The sequence below is a fragment of the Monodelphis domestica genome, chromosome 3 (genome assembly GCF_027887165.1).
Source record: "Monodelphis domestica isolate mMonDom1 chromosome 3, mMonDom1.pri, whole genome shotgun sequence".
Taxonomy (NCBI): Eukaryota; Metazoa; Chordata; class Mammalia; order Didelphimorphia; family Didelphidae; genus Monodelphis; species Monodelphis domestica.
In genome coordinates this window covers 253087792-253108500 of record NC_077229.1, presented here as the reverse complement: position 1 = coordinate 253108500, position 20709 = coordinate 253087792, and the positions used below count along the sequence as shown (strand labels likewise).

Genomic DNA, 20709 nt, shown 5'->3' with positions numbered 1-20709 from the left:
AGACTAGCACCCCTGCCTGCCCAGAGATTCTAGCCATTGCTGGAGACTCCACACTGTAGGTGGGGGAGGGGTCCTGGGACCTTCCTTCTTCCTTTCCCTTAAACCTGTGTGTTCTAGAATTCAGGCTTTTGGGGGGAGTACTTTTTTAGTGGAGTCTAGCAGGAGGGTTCCCTAGCTCTTTCCTATTGTTAGATTTGGTTTTCAATCCCCTTGAAGCATTGTGTTCTTGATCCAGTGAGGAAAGGTTTTTGTAGGTCTGAACTGTTGCTGTCTCTAAGCCATCATTTAGGAAGACTGTCATGTTAAGAGATATTGGAAAAGATTTCTTTTAGAACACAGAATTTTAACTGGAACATAAAGAAACCAGAGGAGCCAGGTGACAGAGATGAGGAAGGAGAGAGTTCTAGGAATGGAGGGCAGTCAATAAAATGTCTAAGTAGTTAAGTGGAGTGTCCCTTATGAGGAACAGCAAGGAGGTCAGTGGGACTATATGGCAGAGTACATGGAAGGGAGTAAAATGTAAGAGGGAAAAAAGATGTGTGGGTGGAGGCTGAGGTTATGAGGGCCTTTGAACACCAAAAGGTTTTATATTTGATCTTGGAGGTGAGAGGTGTGATTGAGAGAAATGGGCAAAGACAGAAGAAAAGAGATGTGATGCAAAGAAGATGAGCTCAGGAAGAACAGATGGAATTCTCCAGACCTAGCAAGGGAAGGGAGAATTCCATAGAAGGTTTAAAAGGAGGGGCAGTTAGCCAGAACTGTGGTCTGGTCTGTTTACTTCACCATTTGACTTCTCTTTTTTTCTGGCCAACCCCTCTGAAGGAGCAAGGCTGAAGAAGTACTTGGCTTTTACCCTCCTTTACCTGGCTGAACTGAAAAGAGTCTTGCCCAGTGCAGATTCCAGATGGTATATATCTGTTTTTCCCTCAGAGTAAGTGGACTTTATTTTCTTTGAAGAGACTTTGAATTGAAGCCTTCAACCAGAGATAGGGGTTATAGCTAGGGAAATTCCTCTCCCTTTCTCCTTTTATTTCCTTATCCCCCCCCCCCCAAATTAGACCTTTAACTATAAAAAATTGTCTTCAAACTTTGTAATAGGAGGGAGAATTTAAAATATTCAAAGGAGAAGTTTTGGGGAGGGGTGAATGTTAGTCTGTTAGGTACAGACTCCATTAGGGCTGTCCAGCAGAGAGAGGGAACAAGAAGAAAGGTGCTTATTTGAATTCAGTCCCCTACCTCAACCTGCTTCCTGTGGTCCCCCTCTCTCAGTATTCCTCATTGATACAGAGAAGACAACTTAAGTAAGGGTGTATATGTATGTGTATGTGTGTGTGTGCATGTGCGCACACATGTGAAATAATCAGACATAGACTTTAAAAAGATCATTTTTCTATCCAAATGAAGGATCAACCCTAGTGTGAAGAGATTTCAGTTCAGGAGACTAACTAGTAGGCTTCCTGACACCAGTTATCCATGAGTTACATAATGAGAGTCTGTACCCCAGTGGTATCAGTGTCAGAGCACAAAAGAATGTAGTAGAAATGTTAGAAGAATGAATTGACAGAATTTTGGAGCAGATTAAATATGGAGAAGAATGATAGGAATTTAGAATAATATTTAGATTGTGAACTTGGGTCACAGGGAAAGTGTTGGTATCCTAATGAAAATAGAAAGAGGGGAGGCTTTGGCAGAAAACCTACTCAGTTCAGTTCTGGACAGATTGGATTTAGAGGATCTAAGACTTCTCTTCTGAGATGTCCAGAAGGCAGTTGGAAATGCTAGAATGGAAGTCAGCAGAGAGGTTAGGACTGAACAAATACTTTTGAACCTCATCAGCCTGGAGATGACAATAGAATCAATTGATACTGATAAGATCACCAAGTGAAATAGTATAGGTCCTAGGAGAAGAAAAGAAGGCCCATGATAGAGCCCTGGAACATATCCAAGGTTGCTGGGAATGAAAGGAATAAGATATTCAGCACAAGTAAAGGAGGAGGTCCAATCACACAGGTAGAAGAAGCAAGAATGATTAGCGTCTCCAAAGACTACTACAGAAACTAGAGAGAAGAGATTATTACAGAGAAGGGAGTGACTGACAGTTTCAAAAGCTAAAGAGAGGTCAAGAATGGTGAAGTTCAGTGAAAGCCATGATGTTTGGTAATGAAATATAATCACTAATCTTAAAGGGAAAAGTTTCAATTGGATAATAAGGTGAGAAGTCACATGGTAGAGTTAAAAAGAAAGTGAGATGAAAACAAATGTAGGAATCAACTAAAAGGAACTTCAAACAGATTAGCTAAAAAATGGAGAAGAGACATGGGTTGACAGTGGGGATGGATGGACGACATGAGGAATTTTTGAAAATGAAAAAGGCAGACAGGAGGCATGCAGCCAATACAGAGTTTGGAAATAAGTGAGAGTGAGAGTGATAGAGGGGACAATTTGCCAGACAATATAGGAAAGAATAATGTTACAAGACAAAATTAAAAAAAGAAAAAATAACAAAAGAAGACAGGCTCTGCCCTCACACAATTGATTTTCTAATTATGGCATGCAACATATATTTTTATTTAATATAGCTAAACGTGAATTCATTCTCTTCTTCCTGACAGTTCTCCTTACTTCACTATTTCAACTGATGATAATACTAATTTATATCTTTTATATATAAAAGATTGGGATGATCTATGATCTTTCTCTTTTCCTCATCTCATATCTGTACTTAAAACATTTCTTTTCTGTCTCCTCCTCTTTATTGTCACTGGCATCATACAAGTTTACATTCTCATATACCACTATCCAAAACTAGGACAATAGCCTGCAAATGCATCTTTCTGCCCATTTCTGTGTTTAGTCCTGTGAATCCATTCTCCACACTGTGGTCAAACTATCTTGTTTTTACATATATTTGGTCACATCACTCCATTACTTAGCTATTATCAGTGGCTCCCTACTGCCTAAAAGTAAAAGCAAAACCCATTAGCCTTCAACACCTTCCACAAGCTGGTGCTATCCAACTTTTCCAAGTTTATTTCATATCACTCCATACCATGTAGTTTATTCTGTAGTACTATATACTACGTAATATTCCCCCTCTACACTGTGAACTTATGTCATTTTCCATATCTAGAAGGTCCTAACCAATTACCTGAATTCTTAAAAATAAACAAAGTGAGTCTCTCTTTTGTATTTATAAAATAGCATTGTTTATTATAGGGTTTTGGGGTATATATTATATAGTTATTTGTGTCTGGTATTTAATTATATACATCATTTAAGTATAAATCTAGGTAAACAGGAGCTGCTAGGTGGCACAGTGGATAGAGTGCCAGGTCTGGAGTAAGGGAACCACATCTTCCTGAATTCAAATCTGGACTCAGATGTTTACTAGCTTTGTGGACCTGGGGGGGAAAAAAAAACAACATTTGCCTGTGTTTCCTCATCTGTAAAATAAACTAAAGAAGAAAATGGCAAAGTATTCCAGTATCTTTGCCAAGAAAACCCTAAATAGGCTCCCAAAAAGTTGGAAATGACTGAAACAACAGAATAACAATTATAAACATGGAAAGACTGCCAGATTGGCTACAAAGTAACACAATTTTATTCAAAGGAATCTATAAAGACAGCACATTAATCTGTGGATGAGTTGTGATATATCAAGGCTTAAGTAAATACTGACACCTATGAAATCATAAGTTCTTAAACAAATCATATTTCCCTACTGAACTTTGAGACAGGATAACTGAATAATATTTGAATATAGTATCAATTGTCAAAAAGAACAACCTAGACCACACCCAGAAATCCTCTTTGCAAGATTCTTTATACCCTTCATATGAAGATATCCACACTTACATAAGCCTCTTATTCCTAAGGCAGTCCATTTAGGTAATTCCACTTATTTGGAAGTTCTTTATATTGAACCATTTTACCTTGTCAGTTTCCATTTTAGTTTTGACTTCTGGGACCAAGAAGGAAAAAATTAATCAGTGTTCTTTATATAGTTTAATCAATGCTCTTTATATTAATATGGTGTATATTTAGAAAGATAGATAGAATATTTACTAAGTAACAACTACTGTATGAAGAGCTTCAAATACAAAAATCAGAAAACAAGATGTCTCTACTCTTAAGAAACTTAAACTTTAATCAGGGGAGACATAAAGGACCTGGAAAGTCAGGAAGGCATAGAGGAAAAGCTACAAGCACATGGATTGAGTAACCAGTGGGTGACAGAGCAATCCTCTGTGGAGGAAAGAAGTGAGCTAGAATTAGACAGTTTGCAGTGTGATGGTGCCTTCTTATAATTTGGTGATTCTAGAAGGGACTTTCCAGTTATTCAGTTGGTCCCAGGATGGAATCATTCTCAGCAGGCCTAGAAACATGTATGTAAGTAGAGCCAATTCAATTCAATAATATCAGGTAACTATTACATCCTGCTCATCATCTTCCCTTTGTCCTATGTGTGAAACACTTTCAGGCACTAAGAGTATGCAAATAATAAAATAAAAATAGGCTCTACCTTTAAGGAGCTTACAGTTAGCTTATGTTCTTTTATATTCTTTTATCCATGTTAAATATATCCATTTCCTTTAACCAATCCTCATATAAAAATTTTTACCTATAATTTTATGTATCTAATAAGCACAGGATGTAGATCATTGGTTCAATATGTGAAAAAATGGCTCAATGCGTCTCATTGTGGAAAAAAAAAAAAAGATTTGGGCCTACATTCACAGTATCATGGTACCCAGTACAAGTAAGGAAATAGTTGTACTCTGCTTTGGTCACATTATATCTGGAGTAAAGTGCTCAATTTCTTTTACTTGTGAAGATTGAATTTAGCTCTCCCCTGATTGTAACAAAGAAGATTCTTAGTTCTTTCTTTATTGGGAAGATTAAATTGTAATCCCCTGTCTATTTTTTAGATCTTAATCCCCAAAGTGTTAACTCAGTGTTTAATGTAGATATACCCATCTACAAAAATATGTTAACTAACTACAAAAGGGTGATAACTAACTAGAAAAGGTGTTAACTAACCACAAAAAAGGTGCTAAATAACTACAAAAGGTGTGACACTGATTTTATACATTGAGTGGGCAGTTCTGAAGAGGAGCATCTGCTGAGATTGGTCGACATAAAATTTAGGGGAGGTGACACAAGAAAAAAAGATCTTGAAATAGAGGAAACAAAGGCACACAAGGATCGTTCAATATAGAGAATTCAGTCACTCAGAGTTGGACCGGAAGAATCAGTCACTCGAAGCTTGTCTGGAAGATAGACACTTAGACTTGGAGTGAAGACACTTGACTGTTGAGCTGGACCCCTAGAGGATCTCCTGCAGGAGACCTCAGACTGCTTTCCTTTTAGACAGTCAACATGGAGAGTGAAAGGGTGACTTAGTTTCCTTGCCTCTCTGGAAGTGTGAACTTCCAGGAAAGGCCCATCGTCTTGAGACTCCTTTCCCTTGGCTGGATGGGGCTTAGAATTTCTACCTGAATCTGAGGAAGCCAGAGCTCTCTCTCCCCTCGTTTCTCTCTTCCTTAATATCTTCCCTCTATTGTAAATAAACTACCATAAATTCCATTCTACTTTAGTAATTCATTTTGGGATTTAGAAATTAAATCCCTGGTGACCACCAATTTAATATCCAGTCCAACCATAAATTTAACATACTTTAGGAAGAAAATTGTCCAAATGGTGCTCCAGTAATCTTTTTCCTTTTATTCTTGGCAGCCACGAAATACATCTCACACATATTTAGCTTGAAGACTACTAGAAGTGGCTAGGTGATTCATTGGAGGGTAGTAGACTCAGAGTTAGGAAGACATAAATTCAAATCCTGTCTCTAAAAGCAACCAGTTGTGTGACCCTGCTCAAGTCATTTAACTTCTGCCTATCTCAATTTCCTCATTTGGGAAATGGTGATATTTATAGGACTTACTTCTAAGGGTTGTGGTGAGAAGATACACTTTTGTATCAGAGACTTGAATAAAGTAGGAAAGAATGAGAGATGATGATATTAAGAGGTTTTGAGATAAGAGAATAGGAACAAAAAGGTAGAAAGCTATAACACATCCCCAGGTAACTGTGGCAAAACCATAAGGGGTAACCAGAGGGATTGTGTGAAGATGAGTCATGTCTTTTCCTCTCTGGTCTTGCTTCCAACCCAATTCCACCATACCCTTCATCAGTTATCACTAAAACTCTCACCAGTCTGCTTCTCCCAGTTGATTTCTCATGAATTATGAGCCACAAATCTCTCATGTTGTATACTTGATCTTGGCAACTCATTGCTGATCCTGACCCAAAAATACTGCAGCAAATTTAAGGGTACACATTGGCATAATCCCAGTCCCCTCCTCACACCTTGTCATTCTGTTGTGTCCTACTCTTTACAACCTTGTGGATCATAGCTTGCCAATTCTGACCAAGGGATCTTCTTGGCAAAGATACTGGCGTGGTTTGCCATTTCCTTCTCCAGAGGTTAAGTGAGTTATCCAGGGTCACAAAACTAGTAAATATATGAAAGCAAATTTGAACTCAGGTCTTACTGACTCCGGGCACTTGCACTCTCTCCACTGTGCTACCTAGCTTGCTCCATGCTGACCGCCTTTCCCCAGGTTACCTGCACCATATTCCTCATGTAACATCATACTTGTGTCAGGTTCCTCTCAATGAGATTTAAGCCCTGGGTCATTAATTGATCATATAATATCATATCATAATCTATATAATCCACTTGCTTTTTCTGTTTTTATTTTGGTGGTAAGGAAAACTGTCTCAAATGGCTCCTGGTTTTGCCCAGGAGACTACAGTGCTCTAGTGATTGATGCAACTAGAACAAAATTATTTGTAAATAGGAACATACATGATCCTTTCCTTCCCAGCTTTACTGTCTTTCATACATTCAGTTACTTTGTGAATTGATTTTACAAACCACCTTCATAATTGTGCCATTTCTGTAACATTCCTTAAAATGAATGCTTTCTTTAAAATGGAGATAATTCTTATATTTTCTCTATCATGAAGTTTTACATCTGTGTCTTCTAGTTCATCCTGCATCTCACACCTATGGTCCCCCAATAATATTTCAATTATTTACTTTTTCTAATGATGCTTTCCTGTCTTCCCCTCTTCACCTTAGCTCTGCCTCCTGGCTTCACTGGCTTTCTTTAAGTTCTAGCTAAAATCCTATTTAGAGAAGAAGACTTTCCTAATCCTGCTAAATTCTAGAGTTGTCCTTCCGTTGATTATTTCCTATTTATCTTGCATATAGAGAGCTTGTTTATACATAGTTTTTTTCATGTTGTGACCCTATTAGATTTTGAGGTCCTCAAGAGAAGTGATTGTCTTCTCTCCCCCTTTTTTGTATCTCCAATAATTAGCACAGTACCTGGTACCTAGTAGACCCTTCATAAATTCTTATTGACTGACTTCCTGAAATGACTAGGGCTCAACAATTTAAAAAGCAAAATATTAAAGGAATAATTTGTGTAGAAAAATGACTAGCTGTTTTCTGTTGTGTGACAAGGAAATCACTTTAAAAGACTGATATATATATTAATTTAAGGTTGCCAAGGAATTCAGCTATGTAATTCCTAAATGAAACTCAAGTCAGCAGTCAACCTTTTATGGAATTTTTAATTACAAACAGGAGGAAGAAAGGTATTAGAGATAAAAGTGAGAGAGAGAGAGAGAGAGAGAGAGAGAGAGAGAGAGAGAGAGAGAGAGAGAGAGAGAGAGAGAGAGAGAGAAAGGGGAGAGAAGGGAATAGGGCTTAAATACCCCCTCTGTTTAGGCTGGGCCAAAAGGCCCAAGCCCTTAGATAGCTGAGGCAAAGAAAAGAGATCAGTCCCTATCACTCACGTGACCAAAATGGAGAAACAGTCTCAGGGGCCTCCACCTTCAGCTTCCTTCAGAGCAAGCTTCTCAGAGCACAACCTCTCAGAGCCAAACCTCTCCAACCACCCCCTCTGACCCAGCTATCTTTAAGGAAACCATCCAAGTTCCCTCCCCTCAGTTCTCACATCTACCAATCACTGTCCATGTCTTCCCTGTGCCAATGGTGGCTCTAGCTTAACCCAGGACCACCCAGAGGTCTGTGGCTTTGCACATGTCTGTTGAAGGTCATATTCTCAAATAATTAAATCTTGATCCTTTGCTGCAGCCCTTCCTAAATCCTGTTACCCTGAGTAGGGTGGAGATTAGAAGTTCCAAGACCTGGTTCTGTCATTCCAAGTATCTCTATTGTATCAATTCTAAAATCAATCATGACTCAAAGAACTTCCTGTTCTATGCTTAAGCATAGGTCAAAGCCCTTTCCATTGTTCAGCAAAAGGTTTCTGTCCTAAAGTAATCTTAAGTAGGGAGGAGAAGGAACCTCCCATGCCAATGGGGTTCACATTCCAATAGAGTTCCCACTATCAGTAGGAAATTCTTCAAGTATGAAATTTCCCAATGGTGAAATTTCCAACATTTATAAGTCTAAGAAATTTTAAGGTTTACAGTTGTTCCCAATAAGAGAGCCACTTATAATGTAATGCTCGATTAGGATGGATTGGTCATGACCTTTTCAACTCAAAACTTCTCAGATTCTATGAAATTCTTTAGCTATAAATTAAAGGATTTGCTTAGCCATGAAAAAGAATTCATTGCTACTTAATGTTCCTAATCTGATTTTCTGGAGTTCTTTATAAAAACAGAATAGATTCCTGGATGTTCAGAAGGTTTAGATCAGGGCATACTGAAGGATTTAGATAGGAGAGAATCATCTCGTAAATTCCATTCTAAAATGGGAATACTTAGCAGGATAGCTGCCCATGACAGTAGTGTGTATTATTCCTGCATCAGTGCATATGGATTACTTAAAACCCTTGGATACAGTTGGTGAGTTATTAATAGCATTTCCCAGGAGGAGGTATAAGTTCCACATGTTCTTTCTTGGGAATGTTCTGTACTTTTGTATCTTATTTCTCTTAAACATTGTCCTTTTCAGAGTCTAGACACTTCTTCAGATCCAGTTCCTCTTCTCACAGAACTGACAGCCTTGACTCTGAACAAAAATATGTTATTTTAAAATATCCTCTCTTTTGCTATTGCAGGATTTAATAAGGTCTTGACCATTAGGACATATATGGATGCTGCCTTTCCATAGTTCTATCTTAAGCTTCTATTAAGATTTCTCCTTTTCTTATAACCTCCTCACCTGTTTTAAATCCAGGCAGCTATTTTCCCCCATTAAATAACTAGGAAAACGTTCATCCTACCTTGCAAAGGGACAGGAAGCAAAGGGAATACACATTTGTATGGTGCCTGCTTTGTATCAGGAGCTGTTAAGCCCTTTTCACAAGTATTATCTCATTTGATTTTAATAACAACTCTAATAAGAAAGTTCTATAATTATCCCCATTTTACAACTGAGAAATTTAGCCAGACAAAAGTTAAATGAGCCCAGGTTCATATAGCTAGTAATAACTTGAAATCATATTTGAACTCAAGTCTTTCAGACCCCAGGGCTAGTTTTCTATCTATTTCAATATCTAGCTGCCTGAAAAGAGCCATCTTTGGCTCACTCTATGTTTATATGAATATTTAATCAAGTCTATGGTTGCCATAATGCATGTTCCCCAACTACTGGTCTGTGACATAATTTCATTAGTAGGCAAACTTTTAACTGGAAAGGTTCTTACTTCTTTAAAAAAATATAAAAAGAAGATAATGTAGTAGAAACATTTTTCACTGAGCTTGCAGTCAATAGCTCAAGATTTCAGGAACGATTCTGAGACAATGACTGTGTGGTCATGAGAGATCAAAGCTAAGGACAACAACAACAACAACAAAATAACTTTTTGGCTTTATTGGAGACCAAAAAAGGAGAATCAAAGAAGTGATAGGAAAGATGATATGATGAGCAAAGATTTAGCAGAAGATAGAACTACTCAGTTTTTATGCCTTATTTTCTCTCTAAAGGAGAAGATTCATTTGCCTTGAAGAATAAATAATTGCAAATAGAAAATTGAAAAAAATTGAAAATTAAAAAAAATCAGTTTAAAGAATGGTATGGAAGAGAAGACTTATATTCCTTTAATACATTTTAAATCATCTATTCTGGATGAACTACAAATTAGGAACCTGAAAGGATGTGAGTATGAGATTACTGGACCACTCAATGATCTGTACATTATAATACAACATAGGAAAGATGGTGATGAACTGTCTAATTACAAATATTGCTTTGATTTTCCTTGAAAAGGAAGAGTTTATAGGGCAAAACCTGTGAGTGTTTCACTAATTCCTGGCAAAATTCTAGACCACATTTTCCTTACTAGAAGATAGGAAAAGGAATGTAAGTCCTTGATAATTAAAAAAAAATACAGGCTTGCTTTCTGAATATCTACAAAGAATAGCAGTGATGACTCAGAGTCAGCATAACTTCATCAAGAATAGATCATACTATATTAATCTAGTTTTCATTTATAACAAGGTTTCTTTAATTGGTAGATTAGAGAACATTATAGATAGCAATATTTCAAACAAAGACATTTGACAAAGTCCATTATGCTATGTTTGTGGACAATACACAGATGTGACCTAAAATATAGTACAATTAAGCAGAATGATCAAACCCAAACAATAATGTTAAATATAGATATAAATAGATATTAAATTGGAAGTTAGCCTACATTCGACAGAGAAGCCAGGGATATGTCATGGACCTCGTACTGCTTAACATCTATATTAAGGATTTGGATGAAAAGAGATAATAAGATTATAAAGTTTACAGATAACAAAATTGGGAGGGACTACTAAAGTGGAAAAACAATCAAGATTTTGATAATGATCTAGATTGACTATGAAGATGAGCTTAATAAAATAAATTTAGTAGAAATAACCTCTTTATTGGCGAATCTTCAAGTCAAGATTAGATTACCAGTTGCTGAGAATGGCAGGGTCCATAGTCAGGTAAAAGTAGGTCTAGGTAGCATATGGAGGCCTAAAATTCCTTTCAATTAGTTTCAGTGATTCTGTAATTACCTGAACTCCTCCTAGTCATTTTGAATCTGTTTCTTTTCTTTTTGTAAAATAGGAAGGATAATGTGACATTGCTAACTCCAAAGGATTGTTTCCAAGAAAGTATTTTTTTACTCTTTAAGGATTTCATGTGCTAAAGAATAAATAAATAAATTTAAACACTCATCTCTTTCTTCTCCCTGAAACCTACTCTTCACACTATTAAACTACTTTCCTTAGGCAGATTTTTATTCCCAACCCTTTAGGCAAGTTCCAGCTTTTCCTTTGGATCATAAAATATATAGTATCTAGGAACTTTATTTGGCTCATTGATCAATGTGACTAAGACTACATTAGATGATGGATGTCATCCTCTCTCTCTCTCTCTCTCTCTCTCTCTCTCTCTCTCTCTCTCTCTCTCTCTCTCTCTCCACCCTTCTCTCCCCAACCTGCAACTTTATTCTAACTTCAACTACCATACATGGTTCCTTAGTTTTCTTCACTCAATATGGTTTTAGCCATATAATAGATCATTTAAAAATAATATTTACCTTCTGTCTTCAGATCGATATTAAATATCCATTCGAAGACAGAACAATTAAGGGATAGGCAACTGGGGCTAAGTGACTTGCCTAGAGTCACATAACTAGAATGTCTCTGAAGTCAAATTTTCACCTAGGTCCTCCTGACTCCAGAACTGGTTTCTACCCACTGAGCAACCTAACTGCTCTGAATTGATTGATTTTTTATTTAAGATTCTGATATCCTTAAGTCATACATGTCAGTCATTTTCTCTTGGCTTATTTGTGGGTTTTCCTTTTTTTTGGTTCACTTAGAAATCATCTTGTTAAAGACTTGACCCAATATGTTCTCACTAGATTCTAAAGTCCAACTTGTATTGCACCTCTGTAAGCTAAGATATAAATACTTTTTGCACTGAACTTCTAAAAGGGGAATTGACTTCAGAAATCTATTTTCCCACCTAAATCTGATTGCAGATGTTTATAATATCTATTACTACAGAGGCTGAGGTTGGTTGTGGATCATTTAATACTAGGCAATTATGAGCTGTATACATATATACTGTCAATGTGGAAATCTAGAAATCCCCAGTTTATTTAGTTGGGAGGTAGAAACCCCAGGTTTTGACCTTTTCACAGGAGAGGTTTCCCCCTGAGGGAAGGTCCCACTTCACTAGACAATAGACATCCACTTCAGGTGGGAGGCAGATCCCATCTGCCAAGTAGCTCTTTTGTCTCCAGAAGCCTTTCCCAGCATATCACACCCTCCTTCCGAGGATCCGAACACTGGACCTTCAGCTTGGGAGGCTGATGCACTACCTACTGCACCAAAGCAAGTAGGGCTTTTCCTCAGGGGGAAAACTCTCCTGTGACAGTCAAAAACTGGGGTTTCTACTCTCAAACTAAATAAACTGGAGGTTTCTAGATTTCCACGTTGACAATACACACAGATAGATAGATAGAGATAGAGGTTTCTTTTTACCATAATGAAAAATACAATTTTTTCACTTGCTGTTTATATCATTCATTGATTGTCAATCAAACAGCATTTATTAAGCCCTTTCTATCTCCTGTATTTATTAATTTAAATTGTGCCAGAGAAATGGCTGAGATATCCAGGCAGGATCTCTTGTAGACTCCTAATGGCTAGTCTAAATTTTAGGGTTGTGCATGTCTGAAAGTCAACTGTGGGATTAGCATGGGTAACTCCTATAAACACTAATGGGAATTTTGCATGTAAAGCCCATCAGCACTAATGGATGAACAAACTGTACAGACTGTTAAATAATGTAATGTCTATTAGAAATGGGTGAATTGGTTAATGTAAGGACCAGTTTCTGAGTTTCTTGATTTTATGCAGTGTGCCAATAGCTGTTTTTTTTTCCTCCTCTAGCAATATGCACCCTTGAGCAAAGCAAATTACCTGTTGGTATTATTTGGGAAAGAATTTTAAATATTTGGTCAATTCCCAGAAAGAGACACTCTTTGTAATCATCTTTAAAATAATCCCAAATGAGATTGAGAAACTTTTCTATATAAATGGAACTGCAAGTGATTCTGGAAGGAAGCCAAAGTCAAATCTAGGATGTACATTTTACAACTTGAGGGCAGTTTATGTAAGAAGAAACCTGGAAGCCATGTACTGGTGATGATTGCTGTTCATTTCTTGCGGTTTATGAAGCTTGCTGTTAATTATTTATTTCCTATCCAGTGAAGCCCAGTAATGTTCATGTAAGCTACTTTGTTCAACACTTACATTGAGAGAGAAATACCTCACCTGGAAAGAATATCTTTGCTGGCAAAGTCAAATCAGACATTCTCAACTTTGAAAATGAAATAAAACATGAAGCAATAGCAATAATTTTTCTTTTGCTTTTTTTTTCAGAAGGAGTTATCTTAATCTGAGTAAACAGAAGGTGAATTTAAGTAATGGTACAGGGGTTTCTTTTAGTTTTCCTATTCAAAGTTCTTCTGTATGCTTCTGAAATATAAATACATAATTTCAGGAGCCATATTGTCCAAACAAATATCAAAGCATGGATTTCTTCTTCAACTTATCTACCAAGAGGTTGTCTTATCTTTTCGTGAACAGCTCTAGTATTAGGGAACTCATATCTAACTATCCCTGTCTCATGACATAGCCCATCACATTTAATAAAAATAACTAATAGTACCAAACATTTATATAGTGTCTTACGGTTTGCAAAGTGCCTTTCATAACTATTAACTAATTTGATTCTCATAACAATCCTAGGAGGTAGATGTTACCATTATCCTCAATTACAGCTAGGGAAACTGAAGCAGACAAAGGTCACATGCCTTATCCAGGGTGATGCAGTTATAAGTGTCTGAGATGGAAACTAAAATCAGACCTTCCTGAGGCTAAGTCCCACTCTCTATCCACTATGACTCCTGGCTGTTCCCAGTTTTGAGATAGGTAAAATTATAAAGGAGTTCTTCATATACAAATCATAGGATATTCTAGAAGGAAGACATACCAAAGAGGACCTAGTTAAATCTAAACCATAACAAGATTCCTCTCTATGATATTCCTCAATGATCATCTGATACCTCAGTTGAAGAATTCTAGTAAAGAAGAAACCTCTACTTCTGAACCTCCCTGCTTTAATACTGAGGAAAATGTTTTTAATTATTAAATTTTCCCTTTCATCAAGTCAAATTCTACACCACTTCAATTTCTTCTCATTCCATTTCATCCTGCTCTGTGGGGACAGTAGAATAAGTTTGGTTTCTCTTCCATCTGACTTCAGATACTCAAAAGTGATACATGCTTTCTTTTTTCTTCTCTCTTTTTTCTTCAACAGTCTCCTTACTATTCTGAAGATTTTGCTTTGGGTGAACTCTAGATTTTCAGTATTCATTCTAAAATGTATCACAAACTGAACACAGTACTTTGGATGTGGGCTGTTGAGGGCAGATCTTTTATCACCTGTATTCTTCTCAACATGCCTCCCTTAATGGAGCTTAAGATTACTTTGGCTTTTTTTTTTACTTTCATGTCAGACTATTTAATAATATTGAGTTTCCTTTTCACAAAATTATCCAAATATTCTTCATATGAATTGTCATCAATGACAGCCCTTTTATCTTGACCTTGACTTTTTTTTAGCTCTTTGATTATTTTTTTAGCCAGAGTACAAATTTGCATTTATCCCTACTTAATTTTAGCTTAATAGATTTGACTCATAGTTCTATATACATATACATGTTGTCTCCTTTCTTAGAATGTCAAGAGTCTTGAATGGAAGAATTAATTTTCAATTTTATTCATATAGAGAAGGTTGGAACATTGGAAGTGCTTAATAAATGTTGATTGATTTTTGTTTGTTGAAATCTTTTAGACCCTGCCTTCATCATATACTATTAAGCTATCCTACCCAATTTTATGACCTCTGAAAATTTTATAAACATTTCATTAAAGAATTTGACAATGTCTTTGATGAAAAATTCCAAACAGCATAAGACCAAGAATAGTTCCTCTGAATACCTTGCTAGAAACTTCCCTTCAAGGACAAATCAAGCTATTAGTAACTTCAAGATATCTCTTCAAATTGAAACTTGTATTCATGTGTATATATTTCATATATTTGTGTGTGTGTTTATATTGTTTCCAAATTAAATATAAGCTTATTGAACTTAAGAATTTTTTCATTTTTGTTCTTTTGGTCCATGAGATATCCCAATGTCTGGCATATAATAGGCACTTGATAAGTTCTTCTTGAATAACTAATACAATGTCATTTCTATTTCTTCCTTATTTTGTTCTTACTCTAATACTCCCAGCCTCCGTGCTTCATGCCAATAACTCTAATGTTTGGATTATTTTATATTAGTTTTTTTAATATATAAGGTTCTTCTACTTTCCCCTTATCTATTCTATTTCTTTTGAATATAACTACTTCCAGAGCCTGTTCTAGTCATGATCCTAATATTCACTATTACTCAATGATAACCTGTACTCAAATGTGTCTCTTAAATGCTGTGGCAACTCTCACAATTTAGGTCCTTCAAATGTTATGTTTTATTCTATTGATGTCAGAATTCTAGAAGTCATAGGGGTAATTACTGGTCATGAGATAAGGGGTACAGCAGTGTGGAACAAGGGAGTTAAATAATGAAGCATGGACAGTCACAGCAAAATGTGGAGTCTGGCTGTATGTTTACATCCCACAGCTAAAGCCCTAACTCTAACTTTTGATATAATGAAATGACGAATGAATGAAAAGCCATTTATTTACCACCTACCATATATCAGATACTGTGCTAGGCTCTGCTTAATAATATAAAACTGAAACAGTTCTTTCCTTCAAGAAGCAAATATTCTAGCCAGGAAGACAACATGTATAGTAGAGTGGAAGTGCCCAAAGTAGGAAATTTTGATCTGGAGTCAGATGGATGGTGAGTAGAGCCCTAGGGAAGTCAACTGTTTCACCTTTCCAAATGCAATAGCACTACTGGCTTGATTATTATTCTCAGAGAATGAGGTGTAAGCATGTATGTGTATGGAGGTAAGGAGATCATATGGAAAATGTGTGTAACTGTAGATCAAATGGAAAGATGGCTAAATGGATTATATATGGAGCACGGTTTGGTATAGCTAAATATACTGGGTCATGCAAGTTTGCATTTATTGATTAATCTATACAATTCACTCTGAAGGAAGAGTTTTTAAGGTGAATGTGTTAACTTCCTTAAGGAGAAGTAGTGGTAGTACAGTCTCCAGAGAAAAAGAGGAGCAACAACAGAATGTTTGGCAAGATCTTAGGGTAGATGGTCATACAGGGTGGAAAGATGGCAAATCCACCTAGTTTGGCTATTTAAAATATATATCATGAGATTCAAACTATGTATTTGCATTTTAAAGGCCCATCCACTTTGCCTAATTTAGTTTCCATCAATGCCTATTTGTACCATTTAAGAATATTTGGACCTCCAAATTCCACAGAAATTTTAGGCTTCATTCTCAGAGGCAGCTTCTAAATTCATAGCTACCAAGTCACATAGTCCTTTTTCTGGGAGTTCCAATGGAGGCTTCACAGAAGAAATAGATAAACCAGTCAGTACTGAGAAACAATTTGTTTTTCAGTCATTTAGTCATGTCTGACTTTGTGACATTATACACAAAAATAGACCAGGCCCTTCACTCCTCCACTATTTGCCAAAGTCTGTCTAAGCTTCTCCATGTAGTTTTCTTGGCAAATATGGTTTACCATTTCCTTCTTCAGTGGATCACCTCTTCTCAGAAGTCTCCCCTTGACTTGTCTTCTGTCTTGAATTACCTAGTTTTACAAACCCCTCTCCCACGTCAAGGCAGTGATCCAAAAGACATCTTTAATTTGGAATGTTTAAAGAAAGATAGATTGTTTAACTGGTGATAACTAAGGTAGCACACTGGAGTAGGTAGAAGTTACAAAGGAAGGATTTTTGGTTAGTATCCACCCCACAAAACAAAGAAACAACTGATGTTTCCAACACTAAGGCAATGTCCATCCTCAAAACCAGAATATTTTCTGACAAACACATTGAAATTCCTGTAATATGGGCTGTTTTATTATTATCTATACCACTTTAAACACTGTGCATTTTCCCTTGTTATGGAAGGATAATCTAATCACCTGAAATTTCCTTATTCTGGAATGGTATAGAGGGAATTTATCCATTTAGTGGCAAGTTGACTTGATATTCTCTATTTTCTAATGTCTCTACAAGTCATAGGATTCTATGACTCTATGGCCTTGGGAAATATACAGTGGAGGAAATTATTTCATTATTCCAAATAGAGTTTTCTCTAGTTGGAGGTCTTTAAGCAGAGGTCAGGTAGCTACTTGTCAGTTATGTTAGGATGAGTATGCCTTTGGCATATGCATTGGAACAGATGGCCATGGAGGTCACTTCCAACTCTTGAATTCTGTGAAGTAATTAAGGAAAGCTTCTGGGAGGAGTTACAATATCAGAAAGTGTTTGGATGATGAAAAAGTGAAAAAAAAATTCATGAGCTAGAATGAGAAGGGCATTCCAGCCATCACTTGAAAACATTATTTTAAAAATTAAGATAGGAGCAGATATTTGTATGAAATAAAAACTGCATAAATCTAAATTATGCAAAGAGAGACTCATAGATAACTCCTAGGCTCTATCATAATTTAGCCTCATCATTTGTATTTTTTCAGCACTGCCTTATGAACAATCTTGTTGGCTACACTAATTTATGTTTTCATCTTAAGGAATTTCAAGTGGAAATACTGTATGCTATGAGGCAAGGAATATAAAATTTGAGAATTCATCTTAAGGAAAATACATCCTTTTATTTAAGCAAGTAGCAAATCACAGTTTCTTAGCTAACATTGGTAGTAAAATGCAGTAGTGCAAGAAAATCAAACCTGAATTTTCCAGTCTTATATTATAGCCTTTCCTCATCAAAAAGGAATCTACTAAGTAATTGGGGTGGATGATAATCCTTTAGCAAGAAGAACAAGTAATTTTTAAAGGACTTTTTTTCAAGTTACTGGGAAATAAATTACTCATTTTTACACTTTGATGGATAAATCTATGGCTTTATCTGTGTGGCTATTCTCTCAACTAGTGTAGATCTTACTTCTCATAGAATTCCATTTCATGTACTTTTATAAGTCTTCCATAGTGAAGCTACAACATTAATTAACCAATCAACAAGCATTTATTAATCATCTATTGTGTGCCAAACACTATGCTGTATGCTAGGATTACATAAACAAAAATAAATCAGTCTCTGCGCCCAAGGTTCTTAATCCTGTTTTGGGAAATATCATGTACACATATAAATACATATATAAAAATATAATTTATATTGGTTATATGTATAACAAGTTTATGATTGTTACATATATATACCACCACTTTCCAAAAATAATTCCTTTTATATATTTATATATATATATACATATATATATATATATATATATATTTTACTTCTTATGGAGTAGAGTATGGGGGGACCCCAACAATTGGTAGAGAAGACTTGGGAAATCTCTGAAGCAATGAATAATAAATTCATAAAAGTTCAGATAAATTTTTTTCTTATTTGTGGAGTGACAAATATCACTTAGTTGCTCTTTCTCATTCCAGTGTCTGAATGGCCTAATTCCTTTTCTGATATACACCCAGGATGATATCTTATATCACATGTGGCTTAAAAATAATTACTTGTCTTATATTGGAATTCATTCTAATCAACATTCCCATTTCCCTTCCTCTTTGTCTAAGACCAGGTTCTTCCATGTAACAGGACAATATTTTTGTTAGAGAGATGTACTTTTGTGGAAGAAATCATCTGAAGATAAAAATATTTCCTTATTTCCCAAATGTAATTCCAGTCAGTTGTCTCCTCATAATTGCAATTGGGTTCAAGTCATTGCCCATTTGCATGGTGTGACTAAAATATCTGCATATAAAGCTTTAGAGGTAGCAGAATAGTAGGTAAATGACCATCACTGGGGATAGGAAGGCTTGGGGTCAAGAAATGCTTTTAATATATACTGTATAATCTGAGCAATTCACTTCACAACACTCAACTCTAATAGACTCTAAAGCTTTGTATGAATTATGACTGCATCAATAGAGCAAATTTCTGTACCATCAGACCAGAACTTTTCTACTCAGATGCAATCACAGGTTCAGAACAAATACATACATACATGCACACACTCATATGAACATATAGATATAGATACAGGTATGAGGCAGAGAGAACTATCTAGATACAGTAACATCTGTATCTAGATATTTCTCTCAATTTGAGAAAATCTATAGATATAAGTTTAGACATTTCTATCTATCTATATATATATATTTATATATCTTTACTGACATAGATATAGTTCTACAGACCTACATATATATATATATATATGTATGTATACACTGGTAGATCTAGATATCTATATATCCATCTCTAAATGGATGGATATATCCACACCTAGTCTTATTTAGAGCTATTTATACATCTGGGTGTACATGCATATACATGTATAAGTATATATACAAATGTATTTTCATATATATATATATATACATACATGCATATATAAATAAATATATGTATATAGGGCTATATTTTAAAATTGAATGATAATATTAATAGATATCAGTATCAATTAAAATATATATAGTGAGGTAAATCATATATGAATATAAATACATACATATGTAGTTCTAGATACACTAACCCAATAGTTTGCTTAATCAATTTTATATCATAATTTGGGCAATATGTACTATTTTATTCAATTTTCACATTTTGGTATTTAAGACAATATCTTTCAAACATTGTGCATTTCATTGAGAGATTTTCTTGAGGTTTGTTTTTTTATTATTATACAAAGACTCAATAAAATTAACACAAACTATTATTTAGAAATTAAGGGATATTTGGACACTGAACATAACACGGAAACCTTCCTCTATTTGTATTCCACATAGGATATTCTTTGTCACAATGATGAACGCTTTATTTGAGCATGTCTCACTGCCAAATATCTCCCTTGATATAAATACTCACTGAATCACTGAACAAAGGTATCCCTGATATAGAAAGTCATAACTCATTGAATTAAATAAATGCTTTAATTACTCCTTTGATATTCTGAACATGTTTTGAGAAGAACCTTTAAAACAATATGCAGTTCTGTGATGTCAAATGCTTTTTAAAATTATTAACAAATAATTTTTCAAATATAATAGAATCTTAAATATATCTCAGCTAGTTGTGTGAATATAAAGATGTGCTGAATTTTTCATAGAATCTCTTTATATTTTATTCTTTTAAATAAATCTTCATATACTAATTGACATGAATTATCTTCATGTTGGTCCATTTTCTTAAACTCATCATTCTCAATGCAAATGTAATTGACCATTTGGCCTATGACATTACTATTTTTTCTTGCTACTAGGTACAGAATAAAACCAATTCCACCTACATTTTTATTTGTCTCTCCAAGGAGAACCTGTGAGCCATTTAATTCAAATTCTTTATGTTTTCTGATTTAATTAAAATTATCTTATTCCTTTAGAGTTGTGTCATCTCATTTGGTCACTAAACAAATCACAGATTAAGAGGATTGTAGAGAATCAAAAACAATTAAATTAATGTTTGTTTATGGCTTGGGGATTCTGT

The 20709-nt window shown here is 35.4% G+C and overlaps 1 long non-coding RNA gene across 1 annotated transcript; it reads left to right on the top strand.

The window, feature by feature from the left end:
- The first annotated feature begins 653 nt into the window (after positions 1 to 653).
- LOC103103783 (uncharacterized) lies at positions 654 to 13395 on the top strand. Its single transcript, XR_464865.3, has 2 exons — positions 654 to 931; positions 12928 to 13395. It is a non-coding gene; the product is annotated as an uncharacterized LOC103103783 (long non-coding RNA).
- Positions 13396 to 20709: the final 7314 nt, after the last annotated feature.